Here is an 8057-nt window from a genome sequence, read left to right as displayed (position 1 = left end):
CTTGGCAGGGAGAAGGAAGTAGAATAGCAGAGAGGGAAGAGAGGGGCCAAGTGATGAGGGTTTTCAGTTCTGTGGCTAAGAGCAGAAAGAAAGGGGTCAGCTATGAAGGGGGAAAAGAAAATGGCGGCAAGTACCCCAGGTGGGCCTGGGGAGCAGGCAGGAGCAGCTGACAGCCGTTCATGGGAAACCACTGGGTGCAGAATCAATGCCTGGTTCAGGTAATAACAGCACATTTGGCTTCTTCTTCTGGTAACAGGATCCAGACCATAGAGCAAAGGGTCACCAGGGCAGCGGCTAACTACAGAATGCCCCCTCCCCACCTTCTTTTTCTTCCTTCTGTGAAACAACCAGGGCCCACCTGACTCAGGAGCAGTGAGTTAGGCATACCTCAACTTGGAAAGCCCTTGACATATCTTTATAGAGAACTGACCTGGGAAGGGGGAGGGTGGTTGAACTAGAGTGATTGAACTAGACTAGGGTGATATTAAAAACACTGTATTGCCTATATGGCGAGGGCACTGACCAGTCAGAAAGAATGCTGGCCCTAGAACTAGAGCAGTGTTCTGGAGGTCCCCTACTGTGTCAGGCATTAACCCTTTAGTTACTGGATCAGGAGCAGGTGAGGGGTGAGAGTTTGCCAGAGCAGCAGAAGGGGTACTCAGAGGGGACTGGGGCAGGAGCTCTTTACCTATCACTAAGGCAAGAATGTAAGATGTGAACAAGTAGGGTGGTGGTGCTGGTGTTTGCTGGTGGAATGTCAGCCTTGATCCCGGAGCAGAGGGAATCAGTCCTGGTGGCATAGGGGATTCACAGGCGGACAGGTATCTCTGGGAAACTGAGGGATTCTGTCTATAGGACAGGGTGGGGGACAGTCAACAAATTTTCCCTTTGCTAGGCTACATTGAATAGCAGTGCCAGGCCCATGCCCGTAGTCAGGGGAGAATTAACTAGTAAGCAAGGTACGCAAGGGCTTAATTGTGTTTACTTACTAATCTGTAATGTGTGAACAGGTGAAATTGTGCACTACAGATTAGTAAGTAAGCACAAGTAAGCCCGGGCATACCTTGCTTAATGGATAACCCCTCCCTGTCCATAGTGCCAACCCTTTGTTCCTGTCTAACTTCCATGCACACACAGTGCCATGCCCAGAGTCCTGGAATAGGAGCCCGCTCTGGAGGAAACCTAAGGCTATTTCAGTGCCAAATAGCTTATAATCCTAGCCTATTAGGACAGGAAGGGACCCTGGAAACAAGCTAATCCAGTGTTATTTTTTTGACATATGGAGAAACTGAGGCCTAGAAAGGGAAAGTGTACAGCCATACATCTAATTAATGCCAGAGCTGGGACAAGCAGCAAGGCGTCCCTACTCCCAGCCTGGTGTATTTTCCATTACCTTCTTTGCTCTTATCCCATGTCTTCATTATAGTCGAGGGAAAATGCCAGAATATCCTCAGGGCCAGCCTTATACATAGGTAAACACGATGTGACCAAATAAGTCTCCTCAATTGCCTGTCATTGTGCCTGAAATTCCACCATCGGTGATTCATTCTTTTGGATCTTGAAGCTTTCTGGGCTTTCAGGGAAGTCTAGATTGGGGATTTATTGACAATCACTGAGAGAAAAGCTCTGCAATTTGGACCCAGGTTATGCAGCTGGGGGAGCGCAGCAGCAGCTCATCAGGAAGGAAGATACAGGCTAGGATAGGCATGGGGACTCAGGGCAAGAATCTGAATCCAGAGCTCAGGCAGCCCTGATAGGGCAAGAAAGGAGTATTTGATACACCCTCACCCAAAGCTTCTGTCAGGCCCTGGCCTGGGCACTCAGGAAGCATTTCCCCGAGAGATTGTACTGTGACCGGGGAGGCCTGCATCACTGCTGTGTGGGCGAAGGGCGGCAGAGTGAAGGATAACATCAGGCTGTCTGGTGTGGCCGCAGGGGCACTTTATTAAGAGGAGCAGCCTGGGCGAGATGGATGTGACAAGGCAATCTATGAAGACATTGAGAGGAGCCTTAGCTGCAAGAGGGATGGGCTCCGAGACTGCCAAGAGAGGCTGGGTGTGGGATCTGTCTGTTCTGCACCTCCCCCAGAGACCTGCTGGCTGCAGGTGGCCTGGGCTGAGACTGGGCTGCTTTCTGTCACTGCCTCGGACTCCCATCCTAGTTCTTCTCCGGAGCTATGTAGTTCAGCTCTGGGCTTGGCCGTGGCTCCCAGGCTCTTGAGCCTTCCCTGTTCAGCGTCAGTTCTAGTATATTTATATTGGAGGGGCTTCAGTGTGCCAAGCTGGTAGGAAGGGGAGGGGAGGGAGGAGGCTAGCGGATTTGTCTAAAACTGTTCGCCTGGCACAGCCCCCCTGTTTCCTTTGAGTATGTGTTTACTTGGGGTGGCAGGGGTGGAAGAAATGCTTCTGGAAAGTTGGGGATTTACCTTGACTCTGTGTTTGCAGAACAAGCATAGGTATTCTAACTTACATTGTAGGTGTATTTGGGGTGGCTTGGGGGTGACCTGAGCAAGCTAAAGACTCTCCCAAAGCACCTACTAGTTCTGTTGTAGGACTCAGCTATCTGGGCAGAACCCAGAACCTACAGCTTTGAAAAAATAAGAATCAATCGTCAAGGCCACCCTCCGCTGTCTTACATGAGCTGTATGTTTCCTGAAAGGGTGTCCCTGGAGGCCCCAAGTGATTTCTGCCCAAACATGTGCAGTCCCGGGGTTGGGTGGGCTCGGTGGGGGAGGGGGCTGCAGTGGCACAACTTGATTTGCTGCTGTTGCCAGGAATTAGAGACCCAGAGCCAAAACTGTTCCTCTGGTTCTGTTCAAGTCCCCCAAACAATCTCCCAGGCTTAAGGCCAGGTCATCACTAACCCATATGTCACGAGCACTGCCGAGGAAGGACGATATTTCACAGTGCAGAGACTCCCACCCAGGTGTAGGATCAGTGATTCGGGGAAGATGGAATTCAGTGCAATCAATTTGGGAGAATCAGCCAGGATTTCTTCTAAGCTTAACATCGATAGCCCCCTCCCACCCTGGAGAGAGACTAATTTCTGACATTTGCCTAGTGGCTTTATACTTTTCAAAGCTCCTTCACATCCATTATCTCCACTGAGCCCCACAAACACCCCGGTGAAGTAGGATGGGAAGGTGTTATTATCCCTGTTCGGCCAACAAGGAAACTAAGGGTACATGACTCATCCAGGGTCACACAGCTATTTAGTCAAAGATGTAAAAGACTTAAAATGTGTTTCCTAACTTCCAGCCCTCCATTCTTTCCACCTCCTATGTGGACTCCTCCACAGAATTGGGGAGGTGCCCAGCATACCTGCACAGTTCCTGGCAAATAAAAACAAACAAAACAAAAAAACCATTGCTGTCGAGGTGTTTCTGACTCGTATTGACCCCATGTGTATCAAAGTAGAACTTCATTCCGTATATCCGTTACCAGTTGCCTTTGAGTTGATTCCGACTCTTGGCAACCCCATGTGTACAGAGTAGAACTGTGCTCCATAGGGTTCTCAAGGTTGGGACATTTTGGAAGCAGATTGCCCAGGCCTTTCTTCCGAGGCACCTCTGGGTAGGCTCAAACTGCCAATCTTTTGGTTAGTAGTCAAATGCTTAATTGTTTTCGACACCCAGGAACTTTGAACTCCATGATGCTAATAAATATTTGCTAACTGAGTAAATGAATGGATAAGTGAGGGCAAGGCAGTGAGGAATGCAAGTTCTAAAACGGCTCTCTCTCTCCATGATCAGCATAGAAGGGCAGGAATGCTGTGTTATGTCTTCATTCTGACCAGGAAAGAGGGAGTAGGAGATCTTTTCAGATGTCACTGCCAAGGCATGGAGAGTAGGATAGCTCCCATAGGGAAGCCACGGGGACTTAATCTCCCAACAGTACCAGCAAGGAGACAGAATCAGCCCTAGGGGTAGAGCATCCTCCCCACTGTCTCTACAAACCTCTTTTTTCCCCTTGTCCCAGACAGTGGCTCCTTGAGGTTCTGCAGAGGGAAAGGTGTCTGTAGGGCCTCTGCACAACCCCCACCTTTGACACATCTGGCATAGTCCAGACCTGGCCATAATAGATGGCCCAGTGCCTGTTGCCTGGACTGTTACCTGGACTGAGACTGCCTCCTATTCCTTTTTCTGTCTTCTGCAGGGCCTGGCACATAGTAGGTGTGTAGTAAGTGTTAAATGAATGAATTGTCTGAGGTACAGAGGGATGAGCGCTCCCTGGTACTAGGCACTACAGTTAGGATCCCTGCCTCCCAGGACCTCCGCGTCAGGCAAACTGACCTGGAGTTGCCACTTTGTCCCTAGCCCAGTCAAAAAAATGGAGAAACAGACAGTGGTGACATGGGTATTTAAATGCTGCTCTGTAGTATTGTTGTTGTTGCAGTTAGGTGCCAATAGCAACCCCATATGACAGAGTAGAACTGCCCCATAGGGTTTTCTAGGTTGTTTAATCTTTATGATTAAGTACTTGTCTGCTAACCAAAAGGCTGGTAGTTCGAATCCACCAGCCACAGGAGAAAGATGTGGCAGTGCACTTCAGTAAAGATTACCACCTTGGAAGCCCGATGGGGCAGTTCTGCTCAGTCCTATAGGGTTGCTACCAAGGATAACGGGTTTGGTTTGGTAATCTTTATGGGAGCAGATCGCCAGGTCTTTCTCCTGTGGAACAGCTGGTAAATTCCAGCCGGCCCAGCGCTTAACCATTGCACAACCAGGGCTCCTTTACTAAACCTTTACTAGCTCCTATAATTGGAGCTATTTGCTTTGCTCTCCGAGCCTCAGTTTTATCTCTGTACAATGGGTAGACGTGATTGTTACTACACAGAGGATGATGGAATGAGAAAAACGCATGTAAAGCTCAATGCCCGGCACTTAGTAAGTGCTCACCAAGCGGCAGGAGTCTGTAGTTGAGCCGCCGCCTCCTCAACTCCCCCGTGGGGCTAGTCCATGGGGGGAGGGAGGATCCTCCAGGGAGCGCAGGAGGCTCAGGCGGCTAGATTGCGGGGCGGGCGACAGGCGTCAGACGCTGTGTTTACCAGCTCTCTCGCTAGTTCGCCACCTCAGCCGCGGCTCTGGGGCCCAGCCAGTCGCCTCCTTCTTTAAGATTCTGGTCACAGCAGGGGCTGGGTTTCTAAGGCAGGCGTAATCTTTCTCTTCCTACAGACTCCGCTGCCGCTACCGTCGGCGCTGGGCACAGCCAGGGGCAGCGCGCAAGCCGGAGAGGGTGCCGGTGCCGGGCAGCTGCCCAGCCCAGCTCCGGGAGAGGCCCCGACAGTAAGTACCACGCTCGCCGGCAGCCAGGGCTGGGCTCGCCTGGGACATGCCAGAAAGCGGGGCGTCGGGCACTTGAGGCAGGGGTCCGGGGTGGGGGAGGGCTTGTCAGCTGAGTGCTAGGCACCTCATCGGCCCCTCCAAATGACTTGTGGCGGTGCTCTGCTTGGGCCCCCTCTTCCTGGGTGCGCGCCCGCTCAGCGCCCGCAGTCCCTGGACTGGAGTTGGCGCGCTGGGAGCCGACATCCCCTCCCCCCCATCCTCTCCCCTCCCCCCACCTGCACCTTTACCTCCACCCCAAGTCCCGAGGGCTTCGTCCAGGCCACCGGACAGCCCATGACGCCCCTTGCAGCGCTGCCTACGAGGAAATTGGAAGGCAAGATGCGTGGGGCTGAGGGTTTGTTTGGTTGCCTGTGGAAAGTGGCGGTGGTAGCGGTAAGTTTTCAGCTGGGGAGAACTGTGGAAGCTGGGAGAGAGGAAGAAGAGAAGGAGTGAGCAGCTGAGAGGGCAGCCACCGCTGGGCCAGGGCAGGGCGCCCCCTCCAGGTGTTGGGACCCGCCCTCGCCCTCGCTCTGCCCTGAAGCTCCACCCCCTGGGGGGGCTGCGTCAGAAGTGCAGTGGGCTTTGAGCTTGCACCCCCCCCCCCACAGCGTCTCTGCTGACCCAGGGCGGGGCACTCTGGCTGGCTTACCCTCTCATGGCCTTCCCTGGGGTGCGAAGCCTCAGAGTTCTGGAAGCTCCTGTGGGGCTGAGAAACAAGACCACCATACGAAAAAAAGAGGCGGCGCATTAATTGTAGAAACCTTGGCAAGTGGGAATATACTGGCACATCCCGGTCATTTTCTTTGCTTGGGCTGTGTAAGATTCAGGGGTTCTGAGATCACAAAGGCGAGTTTATCCTAAGTCACTTAGTCCCCTTCTCAGAGAAGACCCAGATCTCCCTCTGCTCCTCTGTTCTCAGCAGCTCACCTTACCGAGAGTACTGATGATCATAACCAGACCACTGCCGTCATAGTAGCTACTATTACTATGTGCCAAGCAGTGTGCTAAGCTCTTTATGTAATAATAAGAATTATTGCCCAATAATAACAGTAGCTGGCATTCACTCAGAGCTTTCTGTGTGCCAGGCACAGTTCTAAGTGTTTTGCATACTTTGTCTTATTTAATCTTTAGAACAACCCTCTGAGGTAAATACTAATATCCTCATTTTACAGATGAGGAAATAGAGGCACAGAAAGGTCGACAGGCCCAAGGTCCCACAGCTAGTGAGAGGCAGAGCTGGATTTCAATCCAGTCTTACTTCAGCATCCCCATTCTTAACCACTACAAATATGATGAATTGGCTTTTACCCCTCTCAGTACCCCCAGCCAGTTACCCAAAGCATTGTCCTGTCCCCTCCATTTCCCAGCCTGCAGTTGCACTAAGGAAGGGATTATACAGGTTGGTGAAGAAAGGGCTTCCTAGAGAAGGTGGAGTGTTCTGCATGGATTTGGGTTTTGTTGTTACACTAAGTGCCGTGCCTGTAACATCAATAAGTTGTTCTGCTTTATAAGTTTTATTAATTAGACAACTGCCTGGTCTGCTGACTTGGAGTTGTTAATCCGATGTTATGGCTCTATCTGAGTAGCTGTGCTAGGAATTATTTTCTACAAAGTTTTTAGAGCCTTAGTTGCAATGCCGGATAAGGCCATCTTCCCACCTCTCGGGGAGGGGCGCTCAGTCTCTACCTGAATAGTGTTAACGCTGTGCCTGTTGATATTCAGTCCCCTCCCCGAACATTGCCCCTGTGAGCTGAAACACAGGGAATGTGGCCAGGACCCAAGGGGTTCTTCCTGTGTCTACATCTGGCCCTGAGGCTGAGTTGTTTGTGACTTCCCACCATTGGCTGTTGCCCATTCTTAGATCTAGCTGCACACAGACCTCTTCAGTGTGGCCATACCGGGGTGTGTGAACTTTGTGGCTTTGGTCTCCAGTTACTATGGCTCTTTCTCAGTGCATCTAGGGGAGGTCCACCCTTCCTGCCTCCTGTGAGAGGGGGGCCTTCCATATATAGCTTTAGTGGTTCATAAGATCCTTGGCTGATAACCCTAGTGCTGGGCTGTGTCTCTGGTTGTCTCTACGGCCTCTTCTGAATACATTGAGTCATTTCATAAGAAAGGGGTCAATGGGTAACATCCTCTACCCTCATTTCTGCAACCAGGAATTAAAACTGCCTTTCACTTTTGTCTGAATTTGTTCTATGATTTCTTCTTCTAGTTGCAGTGCCTTAAACACCTTAAATACCTAGATTTCACTCTTCACCAAATCGTATTATTTGTGTGCTGTCATGTTTGCCATTCCATTTCTAAAATGCCCTTCTCTGCCTTGCCTATCTGCTGGACTCCTACTTACCTTCACGACTCAGTTCGAGGGTCTGCTAGGAGTCACCAGGCAGGGGAAGGTAGCCTCCTCCAAGCTCCCATAGCATCCTCTGCTGCCCCTTGTGGTGCCAGATGACACATGGTTTTGTATGTCTGTTTACATACCTGTCCCCCACCTTAGAAGGAGCACTGGTGGTGCAAATGGTTAAGTATTCTGCTGCTAACCCAAAGGTTAGTGATTCGAATTCACCCAGCTGTTACAGGAGAAAGACGTGGTGATCTGTTTCTATTAAGATCAGAGCCAAGAAAACCCTATGGGGGAGTCCTACTCTTGTCACATGGGGTTGCTATGAGTCAAAAAGGCACCCAACTCCAGTCAACTAGACCCCCACTTTAGACAGCAACCTCCCGGAGG

At 51.1% G+C, this 8057-nt stretch overlaps 1 protein-coding gene across 1 annotated transcript in view; it reads left to right on the top strand.

Moving 5' to 3' along the window:
• The first annotated feature begins 5212 nt into the window (after positions 1–5212).
• Positions 5213–8057, top strand: part of FRMPD3 (FERM and PDZ domain containing 3) — a 92950-nt gene continuing 90105 nt past the window's right edge. Inside the window, exon 1 of the mRNA XM_049872106.1 lies at positions 5213–5284. The gene's annotated coding sequence lies outside the window, so the exon portion shown is untranslated. The remainder of the gene's footprint in view (positions 5285–8057) is intronic.

This window comes from Elephas maximus, chromosome X, assembly GCF_024166365.1.
Source record: "Elephas maximus indicus isolate mEleMax1 chromosome X, mEleMax1 primary haplotype, whole genome shotgun sequence".
Lineage (NCBI taxonomy): Eukaryota > Metazoa > Chordata > Mammalia > Proboscidea > Elephantidae > Elephas > Elephas maximus.
Note: the sequence above shows the minus strand (reverse complement) of the source record. Positions and strands in the feature narration are given on the sequence as shown.